General features: G+C 35.4%; 1 protein-coding gene across 1 annotated transcript in view; it reads left to right on the forward strand.

The window, feature by feature from the left end:
* The window catches only part of LOC129228134 (1-phosphatidylinositol 4,5-bisphosphate phosphodiesterase classes I and II-like), a 478,401-nt gene that overhangs the window by 28,695 nt on the left and 427,315 nt on the right, over nt 1-22,391 (forward strand).

The raw sequence follows: 22,391 nt of genomic DNA on the forward strand, positions 1-22,391 counted from the left end.
TTAAGGCCGAATTTTTAGTGAAAATTTTTTCGCGAATACAATACTTCCTTTTTTGGAAAACTAAGTAAAAACGATGAAAAACGAGTAAAATTCCTTGTTTTCAAAATTTTAAAATCAATTTCTGAAGATTCGCGCTCTTGCCACCTGTTGCTTTGCTTCAAGTATAATAACACTACGATGAAATATCGGGTCTGGGTCGAAATCCCGACAGCCCAAACCCCGACAGGCCAAAATCCCGACAGACGATATCCCGACTGCCCGATATCCCGACAGGGCCGAAAGCCCGAATGTCCAGAATCCCGACATGGTCAAAATCCCTACAAGCCAGAATCCCGACACGGTCAAAATCCCGACAAGCCAGATTCCCGACATGGTCAAAATCCCGACAAGCCAGATTCCCGACATGTTCAAAATCCCGACAAGCCAGGATCCCGACATGGTCCAAATCCCGACAATCTAGAATCCCGACAGGGTCAAAATCCCGACATTCCAGAATCCCGACATGGTTCAAAACCCCACAATCTAGAATCCCGACAGGGTCAAAATCCCGACATGGTCAAAATCCCGACAAGCCAGGATCCCGACATGGTCCAAATCCCGACATGGTCAAAATCTCGACAAGCCAGAATCCCGACCGGGGGCTAATATCCGGAAAAAAATCTAAATACAAATCTCAATACAAACATTCAATTTAGCTTAATAAAATACAATTTTTAACTAAATACTAGCCACCTTCGGCTGGCGCCTCGTCCTCAACACAGATAGATACGCTCAGTTTTTAATATAAGTTTACATATGACTTGAACTTGAAATGTAAACTTGTATTATACATATTACATTATATACACATACATATACACTTACACATACACATATGACAAAATAATTTACATATTACATATTACTATTTTTTAACCATTCTATTTCAATGCAAGTTCGAATGACATTTGGTACACGCATGGAACCATATGTGATTTGGTGCTGAATGGATTTTAGGGCCAATTTCTCCAAGAGGGTAGAGCGCGACGTCTTCTATTTCATGCGGGACTTCTATATCTCAAGAGTTGATTGACGGATTTAGAAAAAGAGGGTAGATCTTAGAGGGTACGGATGATAATTCGATTTTGGTGCCAATAGCTTCAGGAGGGTGGTGCAGTCGAACGTTTTTTTTCTTCTCATTATTTGTGACTATCACGTCTTGAGAAATAATGCAAGGATTCAGACAAAATTTGGTCTGCAGAGCTTGTGAAACACAAGGTGCTGTTTTTTTTTTTTTTTTTTTTTTTTGTCAATCCTAGCAAAGAGGTGGCGCAAACGAATATTCTTTCTCGTTTACTTGACTACTATTATCTCAAGAAGTAATGCAAGGATTCAGACATAATTTAGCGTACAACTGCAAATTTATTTAAACAGGCACTATTTCTGGTTTAAGTTGTTTTTTTTTTTTTTTTTTTTTTTCATTTTGTGAGAGTTACAATTAGCGTGATTAAATAAACAATGAAAAATAAATTAAATTTAAAATTTTACCTAGTGTTCCTGAAGATTAGCCAAGAGAGAAAAAGAAAGAGAAAATGACCAAACTTTAAAAAAAAATATATATAAACTAGCAAAGAGTATTTTTCTTTTTTTCTTAGTAGAACTGTGAATACCAGGGACATTAACTAAAAACTGAATCAGCATAATTTCGCAATTTTCGTAGTGAAAATTAACAAGTTGAAAGAAGACTTTTTTCCTAGAACAATTTATTTATTTGTTATTATTATTAGCATATTTTGGGTACCCATGTAATTTTAATTTTGAACCACCAAGCCGTATAGAGCCGGAGTTTTAACCTTTTTAAGCCCATTTTAAAAGCAAGTCTAAACTTTTAACACATTTGGTAGCGATTTCATTGTTGGCAGGTGATCGGGAAAATCTCAATGTTTTAAAGATTTGTATCTCTTGCCATTTTCTAATTGTTAAAAAGTAAAATTTTTGTAATAGGTTTCAGCGTATCATCTCCTCAAGGCAAGAGTACAGGATATCTTGTTGTTATTCCTGGGTTAAGATAGCTCACTGTTGCGACATAAGCAAGGCTTTTAAAGGAATTTTCAGTAGGAGGGAAAAAGCACTGGGTATCTTTTGCCAATGGGGTCGTTTCCGAAATTTTAAAAGTTTTTTTTTTTTTTTTTTTTTTTTTTTCTGAATGAGCAAGCTTAAAAACAAAGGATCTGAACATTTTTTAAAATAATTTGACTAAGTTTAATATTTTTAAAAAATTATTTTAATCGATGCGCTTTTATTGTTCACGCTTCTGCGGAATATGCACCCCCCCCTCACTTCGAAGGGTAAAACACGGGGATTTGAGGAGAGGGGTGAGGGCAGTCCATGTTCTTCCTCTGACAGCCTACCCTTTATCATTACCATATAGCACTCCGCAGGGGCGGACTCGGTCCCCCACTAGGGCGCTAGCCTTGACTCCCAAAGAGCGCAAAAATAAATGAATAAAATTGAAAGCGCAAGAAATATGATAAAAACAACAAAAGGTAAATGAAAACAAAATGAATTTAAAAAATGAAGGAACAAAAAAGAAAAATTACGAAGGCAGGTTTGCGGGTGCATGAAAAAAAAAATTGCACACGTTTGAAGGCACAAATAATGAAGTAAAATCAAAAACTTTCAAGGACGAAAAAAAAAAAAAAAAACACATACACACACACACACACAAGGTACACGAGGGCCCAAAAAAACTGAAAGTGCTTGTATTTGAGAGCGCAAAGAAAAAAAAAAAGTCAAACAGGCTTGAGGGCGCAAAAAAAAAAAAAAAAAAAAAAAAAACGAAGGCACACGGGTTGGAGGGCTAAAAAAAGAAGACGCTCAAGTTCAGGAGCAGAAAAAATAAAAGATAGAAAAAAACGACATCGCACAGATTTGAGGGCGAAAAAAAAAGCTTTGGCGCCGAAAAAAAAAAGCTTAGGCGCCAAAAAAAAAAAAAAAAAAAAGCCACGCAGAAGGAGTTTGAGGGTGCACAGACGGGAGTGCGTACCGGCCCGCTGGCCGGTCGGCCCCTAGCGTTCCGTAAGCAGCTCTCAGGAAGAATGTTTAGGAATCGCTAGGCCTTACTGGGATTTCGACCCTGTTGTGATATTTGCAGAGCCGCGGAGTCGGAGGAAAAATGACCGACAATGAATCCGACTCCCGGAATTTTAGAGCCCTTGACTCCGACTCTTGTGCCCCAAGACCAGTTTGACTCCTTCCAGCACTGACAGAGCTGTGGACTCTGAGGGAAAATGACCGACTCTGACTCTTGAAATGTCAAACCTTTGACTCCCGACTCCGACTCCTCAACCCCAAAAACAGCCCGACTCCGATTCCGACTTCTGCAGCCCTGGATATTGGACAGCCGCGATTTTGGTTTGTCGGGATTTCGACCCTGTCAGGATTATGGCCTGTCGGGATTTTGGTTTGTCGGGATTTTGACCCAGTCGGGATTTCGACTCTGTCGGGATTATGGCTTGTCGGGATTTTGGTTTGTCAGGATTTTGACCCAGTCGAGATTTCGACCCTGTCGGGATTATGGCTCGTCGGGATTTCGACCCTGTCGGGATTATGGCTTGTCGGGATTTCGACCCTGTCGGGATTTTGGTTTGTCGGGATTTTGACCTTGTCGGGATTCTGGTTTGTCGGGATTTCGACCGCGTCGGGATTCCGGCTTGTCGGGATTTCGGCTGTCGGGATTCTGGCTTGTCGGTATTTCGGCTGTCGGGATTACGTCCGGATACCGAAATATCGTATCAATATCATTATCAGTAGCATATATTACAGTGCATAGTTTCTGTCTAAATCAGAGTTATTAATTGCAAAATAAATATTTAGTGGATTTTTAAACTATAGGGGTTCGGAGAAAATCTCGATTTTTATCCGTCGATATTGAAAAAATCATTTATAAGCAATCCTTTCTAGCATTTCTATTTAGTCAAGAACCATCTAGAATAATTAGAGTTCAGACAGCTAAGATTTGAAGATGTGCTTCGAAAAATATGTTTTATTTAACGCTTTAAATGTCAGATAATGAGGTTGTTTCCAAATTTTTAAAAGTTTTTTTTTTCTTTTTTTCTGAAAGAGCTTGCTTAAAAACATAGGATCTGACCATTTTTAGAATAATTTGACGAAGTTTAATATTTTTAAAAAATTACTTTAATCGGTGCGCTTTTATTGTTTACGCCACTGCCGATGACATTACAAATGATGAAATGCCATTCACTGTTGCCATTCACAGAACGCAATATTTAATTCGCATCTTTACTCATTACTTACGATATGGTTGATAGCAAGCGTACAGAGCAATATTTAATTCGCTTTTTGATTATCATAACGTGGAAAAGCGGTAAAAGGATGCGCCAAAGTACATCATTTGTGACGTCATAAAGATCAGGTTTTATTTTCAAAATAGCACATTAAAAAAAAATAATTAAAAATTAAGCGCTGGAAAAATGAAAGAGTTTTCTGGATCCATGTTTTTGAGCAATCGCGATTGCTTATTGTTCTCATTTGACTGTTTTTGATGTTACGCTGATTTTACTTTCCCACCAGCACCCTCTGCAGCATCACCGTCGACCGGCCGCCTCACGATGCCGCTCCTCTTTTACGAAAACAGTGTTCAGGTTGCGTCCCTATCCTACACACACACGCATACATACACACCTACACACGCACACTTACACAAACCTACACACACACACACACTCCTACACACACATACACACACTCATGCCTCCACACAGACACAAACACATATGCCTACATACACACACGCACACGAACGCCTACACACAGGCGCGCGTATACACACAGCACTGCATAGACAACACGCACACACATGCATGCATACACACACACACATACACATGCGCCTACACAAACCACACACACATGCGACTGCACAAACACACACGCGCATTCATACACACACACGCTCGTGATTTCGAAAAACATAATTTAAATTCAAGATGAAAAAAAATTCAAATTAATTTTTTTTTTTGCTCATTCTCTCAATTTCAATGACTAAAAGTAGTATTTTTGACTAAGGGAAACAACCTTATTATTATGTACTTCTGTATGATATTTTCACACTGAATAGCTTTAAACATACCTCAGTGGTACTGTAAAAGCAGGATTTTAAAAGTAGAAATCAAATAAAAGAAAAGTAAGCACACGTGTTAAATACGTATATCCTATTTGGTACATTTTACCCAAACGCAGGGATCAATTTCTGTAAAAGTAACTGCTACGCACTGATAGTATCTTTGCAGTAAAATCTCTATGCAGGAAGTTCTTCTACAAATAATTCTCCTTTCGGATGGCCAGCAAAGAACAAAAATTGGGAAAGGCAATCTCACAAAGATGAGTACATTAATCTTGTAAAGGAATGTAGGGCAAAATGAAATACAGTAGGCGCCGCTTAATGTGATCACGGTTAATGTTATCATTCGCTTAATGTTATCAGAAACACGAAGTCCCGGAACACTTGTATATTAACATACGTTAAAAAAGTCGGATATTGTAATCAGCGCGTCTTCGTTTATTGTTATCACTTTTTCATAATCTTTCAATTTTTTTTTTCGTTATTGTTCCTCAATTAGCAAAGAAATACATAGGCAAACCCTGACGAGACTAACCTTCTCTGTAGCATTTTGTGGTTTTCAATAGCAGTTCAAAATTTTCCTAGAAATGAAGCTACAGAAAGTTCGCCCCCAGTGACCACAGACTCCCCCTAAGAAAACTTTCTTTTGTACCTTAAAAAATTCAGTCGCTGGACATAGCATTGATGCAGGACCTCCATTGTTGCCATTGCTTTGTAAACTATTAAAGAATTTTGTCGAGATTGAAAACAAAGCGAAGTTAAATTTAAATTTAAACAACAAGCAAAACCATACTGGAAAAGATAGAAAAGCTGAATGTGCTTTGAAACTGGTTTACGAATGTCAGGGAAAACGGTCATATTTTACTTCATCTATTACTATGTGATTAAAAATTGCATAATTTAGCTTTAACTTTTTATAATTCAGATATTTCCATTCTGTTAATTTAAAAATTTATAATTTGAAAGTGTGTTCAGTTGAGTCACTGTGATTTTAATTTGAGGTTGCCAAAATAAATGCACCTTAATTCGAAAAAAAAAAATCATTATTTTGTGTCTCCGAGATTCTTTTTGGTTATTGTTATCAAATTGTATTTGTCCCAAAGTGATCACATTAAGCGGCGTCTACTGTAGTTAAGATAACTTACCTTTATAAAAATGAACAAATTGAAAATTTGTTCTGAAAATTACGGTACGTAAAGAAAGAAAAACGCATTTTATGATAAATTTGGACTGAAAAATTATTTTAAACTGTTGTCAGCAGATTTGTATCTTCATTAATAGTGAATGAAGAAATAAATGATTGTGTTATTAAATAAATTAATGTAAAGAAATTAATTAATGCGTAAATTATTTAATAATTGATAGAATACGAAAATGAAATGAATTATTTCACTTTGCCCGCATGCACTTAACTAAGTGCACAAAACGTTTAAAAAAACAATAAGCTTAATATGAAATGAATAAATAGTGCACCGATTATTAGTAGTTCCCGATTAGTATTTAAAATGCTAGTAACAAGAACTTTTTAATTTAAAAACAAGAAAAAATATTTTTAACTTAACACAAAGTTTTTCAAAATGAGTATCAACTTTTGAAAATTGTTTGCATTATCCTATGCTTTGATTTTTAGAGATAACTTTTCCTAACTGTATCAAACAACATGTGGTACTACATTATTAAAATATTACTAGATAGCAGTCTGCGCAGAAAATAGAGCAAATATTTCACTTTGCATTGCTATTTCACTTTGCCCCACATTCGCTTACTTTAAAAAATGTATTTAAAAGATATCTAAATTCACAGAATTTGATAAAACAGCAGTTATGTATGCTACTTGCTTTATGTGTAAAACATTCAAAGGTGTTTCAAGATTGTTGAGAATTCCATTACCAACGTAGAAAAACTATCAAGATCGTAGGAGAGTCAGAAAATCAAATCTGTAACAAACAAAAACCTATTAACGATGTAAGTCCGGTACAATTGGAACTCAACCCAAAGATTAATTTCAAATCTGTCTTTTATTTAAAGGCAAAAAGAGATGTTACATTTTGCTTGAAATTAAAAATTTAGTAATGATCAATAATATTTTATGCGAAAACATTAAACGTAATCTTTTCGTTGTTATTGTTTCTAATGGGGATAAACGGGGGACATTTACCGTTTAACTTTGATATCTTGCCTTTAGCTTGTTTTGTCAGTAAACCTTTTAACTTACTTTCACACTAGTAAAAGAAAAAAAAAGAGCTATTTTATGTCTCAAAATTTAAATTTAAATTAGTTTGTATTTTTTAAGTTCTAAAAATTTAGACATTGCTTTTAACAGGCGTCAGCATTTCATTTCTCCATGTGAATTCCTGAACATGAAAGGGTTTCTGTGCCAAATTTGGCAAAAATCTGACGTAAACTATTGATTTGTTCGAGGAACCTACACACACACACGCGCGCGCGGAGTTATCTATCTATACTTATACAGAGATATAGCTTTTATACTTTCTTTCGTTATTTTTCAAACTTTTACATGAGAAAATGACTTTTGATACAAAGAAATGATTTTATTAATATTTCCTTTAGTTTTCAAAACTTAAGCGTTGATTTCCAGAAAGATAATTAGTAAATCCAATACTACTGAAAACTACAATTGGTGTCATTAACTAAGAATAAAACAAATTATTAAACTGTGGGTTCGGTCTTGATTTTTTGTACTGTTAGCTGACTCTGTTGTTGCAATTATAATTTTTTTTCCTTTTTCCCGCTATATATTTTCCAGTTTGAACATTTGAGGCAGTGAGAAGCAAAGCGATGTGTAAAAGTAAAAATTTGAAAGTAACTAGTACGTTTAGGGGGAGAACCTCCATTTTTGAGGCGAAAGGTAAGTAGTCTGCCGTGGGCAGGTAAATCGCAGTATCAAAAAAATGAGCTTTTGAGACAATTAAAGAAATGCGTTTTTGATTTTCCATAAACACTTATAAAATATTGGGATTTGACGTTCTCTTTGTGCTTTATTTTAAACGGAAATTAATAAGCAATTTTGTAAAAATAAAGCTAAAGTAAAATAGATAACAAAGATGCAAAAAAAAAAAAAAAAAAAAAAAAAAAAAACCCGAAAGATTTGCCGCTGCTGCTGTGTGTTTGTGTCCGAGGCAGTAGTGGTCCTGGTCGGTGCTTCTATACAGCATGATTTAGATTTTTTTTCCAATCCAAGTCTACCCGAGAATCTGCATTGTAAAAAAATTCCGAAACGTTACTGAGTATTTCCGTATCACGTTTCGAGATTTCAATGGTTTTTATCCACTTCCTGCAAAAAATCAAGCATCGTTATCAAAAGGATTCCTGAATAGCTACAAATTGCACGAAAGCCGACTTCTCAGTGTTGTAAAAAATATTTTTAACTCCCAGTTTAAAGATTAATTGAGCGTATTTATAAAGTGTAAGGGCTTCAGTTCGATTACGGATTATCCATACTGATTAAACTCCCAAAGAGAGCGAAAATGTTACGTTGCTTTGCAAGTATTGCAGGCGAATAAAATTCTCGATACTTGAACAATTCTGTCTTAGCTTTGCCCATGCTTGCAGTACTCCTAACGGAACTTTCTTAATAAATCAGGAAGGTGTCAAGGCATTATATTATACCTACCTAAGTTTACTCTAAAGTCCCAGAGATATGACAGGTTTCAAACGGAAAGATTTCTGAATTTTTCAGGAAGCTTCCGGGATAATTTCAGGAAGGTTACTGAAAACGTTCCTGCTTTTTGTAAGGTATCTTTTTGGTAGAAATTTAACACATCAGCTGCCCATTATTTTCCAGGAACATTTCTGAATTTTGTTCAGTGAATTTCGTATACGTTTTTCTGGAAACTCAGAAACATCCAGTTACATCCCTTTGTTTCTCAACGATTCGTTTGTCGATCTATCTTTTTGAATTAAATGAAGTGGAGTTAACCTCGAAACTTTTTCATTATATTAAGAGCACATCAACATTCCCCCATGCGGCCGATTTTAAGTGGCGTCACATCGGCCATTAGCATAATCCCATTCGTCACGCGTTTACGAGTGTCTGAACTCGTTTTAATTCTCTCATCATATTGCTGAAATTCACTTGATCAGTTTTACTTGTTTGGGTGAAATCAGTGAAACTTTCCTTTCTTTTGCTTCAGAAATCTTCCGAAGTAAGTAAGTGGAAAAGCCATTCAGCCGAGACCGCTGCTACCACTTTAATTAAATTTTCATTCCGTTAAAATTGACGAGTGCTATTTTAGGGATTAGGTAAATGAGAACTACGTTTTGACTGATCACTGATTAGCAAAAAATCTGGCGGAATGAAACAAGTTTGAATCTGATTTACTGGTGCAAACATTCAATGCCGTATCTGAATCTCTACATAGTATAAAATGAAGTCTCCAAAAAGCGTCTGTGTGTTTGAACTCGAAAACTCGAGAGCTATCCAACCGACTTCGCTAAAATTTTCACAGTTTGTTCCTTTAAGTCCTGAGAAGATTTGCAGATCTGTTTGAAAAAAATCAATTAATAGTTTTTTTTTTTTTTCAATTCCAATTTAGGCCCAATTTTCACGTAAATTTTCGAATATGGGGGTGAAAACTTGCTTGCACATATTAATATTGCATATCGTTAGAAAGGGTAGAATTTTCCGCGTGCTACGCAATTTGTTCCAATGCTCTAACTTTATTGCGACGGAAGTTATTTGCATTTTTAGCTCGAATTTGTTTAGGCTTAGCTGAATTTTAGGCACTACTTTCTTCATTAAATAAATCAATGAAAAGTGAAGGAATTGTCCCACAGTTTTCTTTTTGACGCCATTGGAAAAATCGACCTTTTTTACTCCAGATCTAACTAGACCTATGGTCAAAAAAATAAACTTTTATCTCGAAAGGAAAAAAAGTGACAAGCCTTTTTAAATCAAGTTTGAGAAATCTCGATTCCATTCAAATTGTGAACCATTTTCTTTCTCATTTTAATTCCTTAAACTTATTTTATTTTGTGTTTCCATGGTTACGCATTTTAAATCCATCTTTCTGGATTTAATTTCTTAAATGTTTTCAATATCTGTCATCATTGTTTGGAAGGGAAATCATAATATTTATTTATTTTTTATGCCTGATTGTTGAATATACGTCACTTGACACAATTTTTATTCCAAGGTAGACCGGGAAAATCCGGGCAACGCAGCTAGTTATTCAATAAAATGTTAACTGCGTTATTGGCTTTCCTTGAGAAGTTGCACTTTGTTGCACTTAGTCATACGTTTGCTAAGAGTGTAGAATCAATAACACATCAGAGACAAAATACTGTACTTCTTGAGGTTAAATATCGCCTCTTTCAACAGTTATAGCAACTGAATAAAGTTGTGAAATTAAACTTTCAAAATGTTTGTGATATTTCCGTAACGCTGAGTGATAATATGATTTATGATCGGCCGATCGATGATGACGTCATTATTTAGTACTGAGGCATTGTCTCTAGTGTGGCATTGGTAGAACAGGGTACTCTGCGACTTGTTTACTCTCTCCTTTGACAAAAAATAAAAATATCGTTTGCACAGCAGTTATGCTTGCTTTTCATTTTTTAATGACTTGATATATTTGGTTGCAGAATTACTTTACAATTTGCCGTATAAAACGATTTAGAAACGTTCCTGGAAAGTGATAGGCAGCTGATGTGCCCATTTTCTACAGGAACATACCTTGCAAAAACCGGGAGCGTGTTCCGCTAAAAGTCATTAACCTTTCTGAAATTAACCGTAAAACTGTCTGAAGAATTGAAAGATGTCACTGTTAATGTCAGTCATGTCTCGAGAACCTTCTATGAAAATTAAGTAGGTTTAATGCAATTAATTAGAACCTCCTGATTCGCCAAGAAAGCACCAGAAGCATTACAGAAAAAAAGGTCAAAGCAATGCAAGAAAAATACAAGCATATTCTTTACTAGGACTCGACCGGCCGATGCATCGGCGCCGATGGTTTAACAATTTAGCCATCGGCATCGGCATCGGCGGCCGATGCTAACTTACAGGAAACATTGGCCCATCGGCTGTAAAAACATCGAAAAGCCGATGGAATTGGCCGATGTTTTCGAAAAAAAAAAAACCCCTTTTCTGTTTTACTTTTTAATGCAAAGTAAAGGGACTTATTGTTTTTATATAAAATTGTTTACTTAAACTTCAGCATGAATTTCTATTGTAGTCACCCCTGAAAGAGATTTTAATACTGCATTCAGGCACCAAACGGGTTAATTATTGCTTTGTTTCTTGCGGCTGGATGTACGTATGTATCTCTAAGTCATAACTCAAAAATGGTAAGCTGTAGAAGGTTGAAATTTCGCATCTGGGGTGTGCGTACGTTCTAGTTGTGCACTCCCCTTTTTGTTTTCGATCGGGTGTTCTAAAAAGTCTATTTACTCATCTTTTTGTGGCCATTAATTACTTATTTCAATACAAAACTAATATAGCGTCTCAGACTGACGATCATTTTGTGATACACTCTATAACAAAAAAATCGACACACCAAGATGGAGTGATACGATTGAGACGAAAATTGGTGGATAGGAAGACAATGCACAGAATAGTTAATGATTAAATTCTTAGAACAATTGAATAATTTATGTAAGAGTTACAGTAAGAAGTTTAATAAGGTACTGACCCGCCTCTAGCCTAGGTACAAGCTGAAGCACGACGTGGGAAACACCGATAAAGCTCCCGGAGGTGTCCTGCGGTATTTCCGGCTAAATTCGCTCCAATTGTCGGACGAGGTTATCAACATTCCTTGCCAGATGCAATCGCCATCTCATCATATCCCAGACATGCTCGATGGGAGAGAGATCTGACGATCTGAAAGGTCACGGAAGAGTTGAACAAGCTTGCAGACAGTTCATAGCAACACATGCCTTATGTTATCTTACATTGTCCTGCTGAAAACCAGCCGAGGGTACTGCAAAAGGAACGCCAACAAAACAGGTCTTAGGATGTCGTCGACGTACCACTGTGCAGTAAGTGTACCTCTAAATGCGACCAAAGGGGTCCAGTTATCAAAGGAAATGGCACCCCAGACCATAATGCCTTGTTGAGGGTCAGTGTGGCGTGCAAAAGTGAAACCAGGATCCCTCCTCTGCCCTGGGTGTCTCCAAACACGTCTTCGATGATCGTCATGACACAGTTGGAAGCGGGATTCGTCGCTAAAGACTATACATCCCCAGTCGGCATCATTCCAACCTGATCGAGCCATGCACCACTGTAATTTGGCTCGGCAGTGTGTAGGCGTCAGTGGCAGGTAGCGTAACGGTCTGCGCGAGCGTAGATTTCGTTGTCACAACCGTCTGTAAATAGTCATGATGGACACTGGTGTTTAGGTTGAACGTCTTGACGGTTCATAGAGATGAAGAAAGCGCTGTGACAGCTGATCGGACAATCACTCTGTCATCACGATCTGTTGTGACCTAGGTCGACCGCTAACATCCTGAAGCTGAACTCTGCCATTTTGCACCCATCCTTGCCAGCATCTTCGAATCGCCGCATCACTTCGACTCAAATGACGAGCGATTCTCCGATTTGACCAACCGGCCTCTTTCAATCCAATAATATGACCTCGTTTAAGCTCTGACAGTTGCTCGTAATGAGCACAAAGTATGCAGCGAGGCATTTTTAAGTTGTTGAAAGGTAATCTGAATCGCGATCAAACCGAAAGTTCTAACAACTGTTGAAGAACGACTGCTCTTTATATACATCTGCTGAATGCGCAGTTTCGATGCGCTGGAGATAAAACTATTCATTCATTGGACACCAAATTTGAATCATATGCACATCTGGTCAAAACAATCATGCATACAAAATTTCAAAGCAATCGGATGATTGCTTCTTGATGCGTTGACTTTTTTGTTATAGAGTGTATATGCCGGATTGGAGACCATAGAAACAAATATGAGATGGCGAAACCGGTTTTTGTGTCATTTTGTTAGATTCCCGTTGAACCGACGGTAATTTTTGGAACAATTGCGTGCCAGCTTCCCCTCCCTGTATTTCTGATATTAAACTCTAGTTGCACTTCCGAGTTGTTTAAAACCCAAAGTTGTTAAACCATTCATAAAATTAGAGATTTTTTTTTAAACTTAATCTATTTTTTAGGAAGAATTTAAAGCATTAATGTAAGAAATTGCTTAAAGACGTTTTGAATGGTGAAATAATTCGGAAATCAAAGGGACTTTTGAATTTTTTCTTCGGAATTGGTGAAGTCGACTCAGAAACTCTTGCGAGGCGTTGGTGGTAGCGGTTCTGTACTAAACAGATGAAGTCGAAGTTAGGAACGAAGTTTAATGTTGTGAGTTACTCCAAAATCAGCGGGTGACTCCCCCCCCCCCCCGCACCCCTCTTTCGCCGTTTCAAGCATTTCTTAAATATTTAGCGATTATTCGTAGAAAGGAAGTAAAGTGAAAAATGAATAAATGATCCTTTAAATCCCTGACAATATTATCAATTTATTTCCGTTAGATTTCTTTTTTTTTTGCCATCGGCCGTTTGGAGAAAAATAATCGGCCAACAATCGGCATCGGCCCATCGGCCAAAAAATGCCATCGGTCGAGCCCTATTCTTTACCAGCAATTCCTGCCTTGCGAAGCTGTGACTATCCCATTGACTTCAATCTCTCTCACTGGGAGCTTAGTCAATCTGGACGGGCCGTAATTTTATTTAAGCAGATACAATTAATAAACACGCGCATTCAACCTTTAAACTGGTAGCCAAATGTTTTTTCGGATTAGTGAAAAATCTACATGCGTGGAACGAGTAGCGATTCAGGAAAAGATTTAGTTAAGATACTTTGTTTTACGGGGAAACAGGTGAAAACCTCTGAAATCTTGAAACGTTCCACGAAAAAAACCAGTAACGTTTCGGAATTTTTTCACAGTGAACATGACGACAAATATTTCGCTCTCTAAATTAATATTGAAAACATTCGTTGTCATGGTAATCTGAAAAATCAGAGCAACATCAACTTTGGTCAAGTGAGGACAGTAAGCTACTCGTAATTGCTTAAGAAAGAAAGAAAGAAAAAACCCGACCTTCTTTTAACTAACAATGCTTGCATGACTTCAGAAAAAGAGCGAGACAGGGAAATATTTCTTCCTATAAAAACCTAAAGAAAGGAAAAATATTCATATTCATATCTCTTTTATTTTTCTGCCTGCTTCAAGTGGGCGGATCCCATAAAGTTAGTTAATCGAGTGGAAGATCATAAGAAATATAACATCGTCCCGAGCTTTCTTCCACCTGTCCGTTCGTCTCTGTCAACAAGACGTAAACCTCTGGCATGCCCCTGTTCGCAGCTGTACACACCCAACCACAACACTCAACATCAACAGTGAGTAACTAACAGCTGCGAACAGCGCTCGAGAAAGCTTTCTCTACCGTTTATAGCTTTCAATTTAATCGTCTCGTAAAGCGTGCGCATGTCTAGAAACTTACGCTGACAGAAATCTTGGATGGTTTAAATATTAATCCGTGAAGAAAAATCGATTTTTTTCTATTATTTTCCTCCATGTTATGAGAATAGGAGATGAGGAGCTTTCAAAGGTTACGAAGAGCTGAAGAAAAATTCAAATATATAGCTAAAAAAAGATAAATTTTTTACGGAAAAAGAGAGAGAGAGATTTTCTTAACGGTTTTAAAAAGGAGAAAATAAAATTCGTTATTTCATGAAATCCTCATATAAATAATAGCCGATGATCGAGTAACCCGCGTGTTTCAACAATTAAACTTGCGCAACGGCATGATAATTTGATAATATGTTTCGGTAATGTTTAACATGCAGAGAAATGCTTTATTTTGACGAAGCTGAACTGGATCCAGTAATTCAACTGTTTTACTGTTAAGACTCATTTTAGGAGAATGAAGAAACAAAAAAAAATTTTGAAAAAAAAAATAGAACCGACTTCAAAATTGCTCTAAAAAGTGAAAAATAATTTTATTCTTTAAACACCATCGATAATACTTTTAAACATGATTTTTGGAGTTGGCGCAAAAACGATCGATAAAATCATTCACAGCCATAACTCAACTACAAGTATAAATTTAACCAGGTCCAGTTTCTTCACTACCACATGCATTACGCATTGATGACAGCATATTTGAGTAACGATATAAATGTTTCGTTTCTAACTTTGGATGATTTTTTGATAAAAATATGAACGAAGCATGGTTACAATGGATTTTACTTTTTGTTTTTGCGCCAACTTCAAAAATTATGTTTAAAAGTATTATCGATGGTGTTTAAAGAATAAAATTATTTTTCACTTTTTAGAGCAATTTTGAAGTCGGTTCTATTTTTTTTTTCAAAATTTTTTTATTTCATTCTTTTTAGTGTAAATGTAGATATTTCAGTAAAAGTAAGAAGTTACCTAGTAAGAAGTTCGGCTCTATATCACTGTATCGCTTTAGAAAAGCCTTTATTCAAAATTATCATTACAATTACTATAAATGTTACTGTTATATGGCACCAAACTTTTATAACAATGAGTTTCATATTGTCGCGTAGATGAAGATAGCGAAAACAATGTGAAAGCCAAATGAAGCGAATACTCGTTAGTCTCAACTCGAGATCTTTATTCAGAACCACGAATGAACGTTACATCTCCTTATATACAACTTGAGAAAGTGCTGGAACTTTCCAGACTTGAAAAGATACAGAAATTAATAGAACATTCGAGAAAATACGGGAAACAGTAGAAACGAAATTTTAGTAAAATTCACTTTGTCCTAGTCGGGATTTGAACCCGGGTCGCTCGTGTGGGAGGCGATAATTCTACCACTGAGCCACCGTTATCCCCGGATGAAAAGTGCGAACTTCGCTACAATATCATTTAATAGGGAAATTGCATAAAAATTACTGTTTTTTTGCCCATAACTTTTTTTCTAAAGAACAAATATGGTCAAACAAAGTAATGGGACCTAAGTTGAGCCATCCCCTATCCATTAAAAAAAGAATCATCAAAATCGGTTCACTAGGTGAGACGCTATGAGTGGACAAACAAAAAAAAAAAAAAACATACATACGGTATGAACTGATAACCGCCTCCTTTTTGAAGTCGGTTAAAAAGTGGTCAATAATGAACGCTATCTACTGGAGTTTAGGGTTAATCCACTGGAGTTAGTGTTACAATTTCAACTATCAAAATATCACCAAACAAGCAATGGGCGACTTTCTAATATATTAATAAACAAACAGGAATGAGACAGAAATACACTATTCATCTAAATTTATTTTAAGTTAGTGCAATGCTTAAAAACGCTTTCATATTAATTTTTCGTTTGCAGCTTAATTATTTATCTTTGACTTTTTGACGCATTTCCGAAAGCAATTTTGCATTTTAAGCATGGCCGCTTTTGTTATTTTAAAATAAAACAGCCTTAAAGTAAAGATTTTTCCTTTTACAGTGGATTTTGCAACATGAAATGTATTCCAAATTTATCTATCTCTTGACGCATGACATTTCAGAGCGATTCACATAAATATATTCCTCTCTCTTAAAATATCAATATTAGCCAAAAGAATATTATGGTATTAGTGAAAAGCTAAGTATAAATCCTATTGAAAAAATCTGGTGTTATAATAACACCAATTTTAGACTGAAATCAGTAGCATATTAGACTTACGTATGATTTATCTGGGGAAGGAACTAAATACAATTATTTGTTTGTGCTGTATTTTGGTCGTCCGATTAGATATAACCCTAGCTATTCTCAGTTTTTCACTTTATTTTGGTCGATTAAATAATTTCGTTACAGCGAAATTTGCTGTTCTTAGTTTTTCACAATTTTTAGGTGCTCTTCCTAAATTAGGTGCTAATTTTCAGCGCAATTACTTATTGAACAAAGACAACCTAAAACAAAAATCACATAATTGGGGTTCAATCGTCGGATTTATTTACACACAAGAAAATCGCACGTAAAGATATGACGGGTGAAAATTGCTTCTACAATTCGAACGAAGCCAATGCCTGTTAGGTGATGGTTTGATAGTTGAAAATTTAACCCTAACTCCAGTGGATTAAACCTGAACTTCAGTAGATAGCGTTCATTTTTGATCCCTAGTTTCGTTTCTTCGTTCCCTGAAATGGCACAGTGTCTTACCTGTAAAACAGTTAAGTTATTATGTCCAGTTCAGCCTCCTCACAATGAAGCCTTTCACGGCATGTTAAATATTGCCAAAACATATTATCAAATTATCATTCCGTGGCGCGAATATCATTGTTGATGATGTCAGGAGCGTTACTCGATCATTGGCTATTATATATATGATGATTAGGCAGGAAAGACGTTTTCTGCAGGTTCATTAATAAAATGTAGGAGCAATTTGAATCAAATTACGGTTCTGTGTTAAAATAATTTGATATTACAGTTGGTTTCGCATTTATTAAGTGGCATCATTAAAATTAAGCATTTTTTCTCAACTGAAAATGCATATTTTTTTCCGAATAAAGAATGTTTCATTAGTATGTGTTTTGTGTTTCAACCGTCGTTACTTTTATGTGTTTTTAAAAATTGTGATTATATTGCTGAAGATATAATTGCTCTTCAGCGGATACAATTTTATGTGCCAAACTATCCTGAAAAGTTTATTTTAAGTTCACGTTAATTAGTCTTAAAAATCATGCCATCCAAATGTGTGGGGAACTTTTTCAGAGCAGAAAAAAAAAGCTTTTTTCACTTTGTCGTGATTTACGGCTGACCTGTTTCTTAAATCATTTGTTTGTCATTTTTTCAATCTGTTTTGGCCAGAGTTTTTTCCACAAAAGCATATAAGATCCTCAATTTATTCATCTCTACGAACAGATTCATCTTCTAATTCATTTTTGGCACTACGCCACTTACGTCCAAGAGAACGAAAAACATCATTGTTAGTCCCAAGATCCGGTTATGAAGGAAACAACGAGAGCATTTGCCAGCTTATTTGATACATACCAACGAAAATTGAGCAAGTTTCAATGGACTCCATGTCAGAAACAGTAAAAACAGAACTCGTGCTTATAATTAATTGTATACCAAAGAACAATGTAAGTGCTGAGATTCTAGAATTGTTTTTTTTTTTTTTGTATGAATTTATTTATTTCACTTGATACAGAAACATGAATATCGTTTAACTTCTAATGGAGCGTACAAATTATAACCTTTCAATTCTTCTTTTCCCTTCTTCGTGCTTATTGCACAGTTTTTTTTTTTTTTTTTTTGAGGAGAACTGCAATCTAAGTGTTACGCCTCCCTTACATGTTATATTTTATTCCATATAATACAGAATACATATAACGGCACCAGTAACAGACAACACTAAAAAAATTCTGAAACGTTACTTAATATTTCCTTGTAACGTTTCGGGATTTTAGCGGTTCTTATCCACTTCCTGGAAATATCCAGTATCATTGTCAAAAGGTTTCCTGAATTGCTACAAGTTGTCCAAATGCTGACTTCTCTCTGATGTAAAAAATAATTTCAGCACCCAGTTTAAAGATTAACTGAGAGTATTTATAAAATACATCGGCTTCATTTCGATTACGGCTCATCCATGCTGATTAAACTTCCAAAGGAGAGAATAAATATAGACTACGTAGCTTTGTACGAATTACAGGCGCGAAAATTTCTCGGTATTTACTTGCAATTCTGGCTTAACTTTGGCCATGTTTGGAATACTGCTTATGGGACTGTCTTGATAAATCAGGAAGGTGCCAAGCTGTTATATTATCCATACCTGAGGTTCCAGAGACACGACTGACTTTAAATGGGAAGATATCTAGATTTTTCAGGAAGGTTACTGAATTTTAGCAGAAAATGTTCCTGGTTTTTTGCGAGACATGTTACAAGCAGAAATTGGGCATATCAGCTGCCAATTATTTTCCAGGAACGTTTCTGAATCGTTTTTACAGTGAAGGGTCCAGTAACAGACAGTCGTAAGTTTAGGTTTAAATAATAAGAATTTTAGGCGGGTAAAACTGATGTTGCTGTGGCCCATAAATACGGTGCAGACATCTAGTGTTATCAGAGTGAGTTGGTATTTACAAGGCAGTGGTGGAAGGCCATGCACAGCCACCACGAGGTCAGCTGGTGTTTCATGCTCATTTGAATTTAATAAGGCTTTAGTTCTAAAAATAAAGAACCTTTGCACATTGTGAAGAGAAAAAGGAAATTTTCTTCATCACTCATCATTTCCTCATACAATCTGTCACTGTGTGTCATCAGATTTTTCGGTGTCTGTTACTGGGGGTCGGCACTTCTTTTCGAAATTGAGCAATTAAAAATAGAATGAACTAATTCAGAGGATCCAGAAGCAGCCGAACGCTAGATGAGGTGTTGTTGCATAAGAAAAACATAGTTTAAAAAGTCTAAATAAATTAAAAGGCTCAGAAAACTGAGTTACCTGAGAGCGAAGTTTTCAGCATGTCTGCTACTGGTGCCGTTACCCTAAACAAAAAAAAAAAAAAAAAATTGAATTTTGTCATTTTGACTTCAAATTAAGTTTTTCGCAATCACGAGAGTGTATGTAGGCGTGTGTGTTTGTGTGTGGAGGGTATGTGTGTTTGTGTGTAAGAGGTAGGTGTATGTGTGTGTAGGCATGTGTGTTTGTGTCTGTGTGCTGGTATAAGTGTGTGGGTAGTTGTGTGTATGAGTGCTTGTGTGCGTGGGGGCGGGGTATGTGTATGTGTGTGCAGGCATACGTGTTTGTGTCTGTGTGCAGGCATGAATGTGTATGTAGTTGTGTGTATGTGTGTATGTGTTTGTGTATGTGTGTAGGTTTATGTGTGTGTATGTGTTTGTACGTGCGTGTACGTATTCGTGTAAGTGTAGGATATTGACGCAACCTGGAGACGGTTTTCGCTATAGGAGCAGCATCGTGAGGATCCGTTCGACGGTGATGCTGCGGTGGCGGGAAAATAAAATGATAGCACGTCAAAAACAGTCAAATAAAAGCAATAAGCAATCGTGATTGCTCAAAAAAAAAAAAAAAAAATATAAGTAAAAGTACATCCGGAGCGAAGATAGGAGGGTGTCCGCCTCAAATGAGGAATAAAGCATCGCTTAGACCACTTGACCACTGAGGTCCCCAATCCTTTCAATTGGCTTAGAACCTAGCGTAATACATTTCTTAGCTATTGCCAGATTAATTCAATTTAAAATTAGAAACTAAACTAGGAAGAGCTTAATTTAAATGGAGTGACAACATATCAAAAAGATTTAAGACTTAAGTAGAGTTATTGCAATTAGCTTTTGTATATAATCTTTACAGACTAATTGACTTTTCGAAAGGAACATATTTTATTTTTACATATTTCTGCTGATTCTTCTGAGGGTAACATCAATTATGAATATAATAAATGTATTAAAAGTATGGTACACAGTAAAAAAAATTCGAATTATTACTGATTATTTCCGTTATGAGTCATTTCACGTCAAATCACCTCATGCCATGTGCCGTCATGTCTCCGATTTTTTTCCATTATTTTTTTACGAATAGATATCTAAGAGAAAAGCCAAAATTATTTTTTTTTTTAGATTTTTTGAATAAAAATTGCGTTTTGGAGAATTTTTTTCAAAAATTCTCGATTCAGGAAACTTTTTTGTGATAATACTTGTTTTTACGGAGAAATAGGTGATCGTGTGAAATCCCGAGACGTTCCACGGAAATAACCAGTAACGTTTCGGATTTTTTTAGTGTGCACAAAAAAAACCACTTTTGATTGAAAGTGTACTAAATATTAAGAATAATAATTTAAAGAATAGTGTAAAAATTCTTCTAATGGCATTATTTTGCATTTTTTCAGCATTAAAAGATGGAAAATAAAAATTACTATCGAAAAGTTTCCATAGCAAAAACTTGTTTGGATTACGTTACATGTGACAATGCTCTTCTACACTTACAATCATGCAATACGCATCATTCTTCTTTCGCTTTGAAAGTGAATCGACACATAACTTTCGTTGATTCTAAAATGTGGAATCAAAGGCATGCTTGTGCGGACTGCATTTATTATAAAAATGTACTATTTCCTATGTATCAAAAGATAAGAAAATCAGAATTTCTATCATTAGGTTTCAAAGAGATTTTAAAATATACTTCACTGAGTAAAAATAATCTTCTTCAGAGAAATCTAGAGTTGTGCTGCATGAGTATTGTAAGTGGAAGATCATTGTCAGGTGTAACGTAATCCAAATATGTTTATGCTATGAAAACTTTTCTATAGTATTTTTTTCCCATCTTTTAATGTCAAAAAAAAAAAAAAAAAAAGCAAAATGATGCCATTAGAAATATTTTTTTACACTGTTCTTCAAATTATTATTTTTAATATTTAGTACACTTTTTTTGCACAATTCTTTTCCAAAGTGAACAACTTTTTAGCGACTAAATATTGATACAAATCAATTTTTATCCTTTGACAGTCCAGTATTTATTTTTATGAAAAGTGTTTGGCCTTTTTTAAGCTTAAAAGGGATTTAAAGTAATAGAAAACTTGTATTTTCTGCAAAACAAACTTTAACTTTTTCATTTCAAAACAACAAAAAACACCCTTCTACTTTTTTCTACATAACACGAGAATGATTTAAATATGCTACAAAAAAATTTCATGCAGGTCGTAGTTGGTACTCCAGAGATATGACTTTTTTAATCTCCCTATTGAAAAAGCATAAACACTGACTTTAAATAAAGAGTGATAACACCGAACTATTAATAGGATAATTTTGTCACTCACACTGAAAGAGAAAAGTATTAGCTTGAAATTGATACCAAATTCAGCTTAATTGGTTGAAAAATCAAGAAATTACAGAGATTTTCTAAATTCATGCCAAAACGGTGACTACGAGAAATGATCAAAAATTGAATTTTTGAAAACATTCTTCAAAACGTTCTTTTATTCAAAAAATTCAAAAAAAAAAAAAAAAAAAGAATTGTGCTTTTCTCATAAATATTTTTTAAAAATCATGGACAAAATCGGAGACATGACTGCACGGCCGACTATTTAATTTAAACGATTTGACGTAGAATGATCCTTATATGTTTCGAGATTTCACAGGTTTTCATCTTTTTCCTCGTAAAATCAAGTATCTTTGCAAAAAAGGTTCTTGAATTGCTACAAGTTGGACGAATGCAGACTTTTCACTGTTGTGAAAATATTTTTAGCTACCAGTTTAAAAAATGATTGAGCGTGTTTATTAAGTGTATCGGCTTCAGTTTGATTATGGGACGCATTGGACTGACAGTAGATGGACGTGAAGGAGGTTTCA

Source organism: Uloborus diversus, chromosome 8 (assembly GCF_026930045.1).
Source record: "Uloborus diversus isolate 005 chromosome 8, Udiv.v.3.1, whole genome shotgun sequence".
Lineage (NCBI taxonomy): Eukaryota > Metazoa > Arthropoda > Arachnida > Araneae > Uloboridae > Uloborus > Uloborus diversus.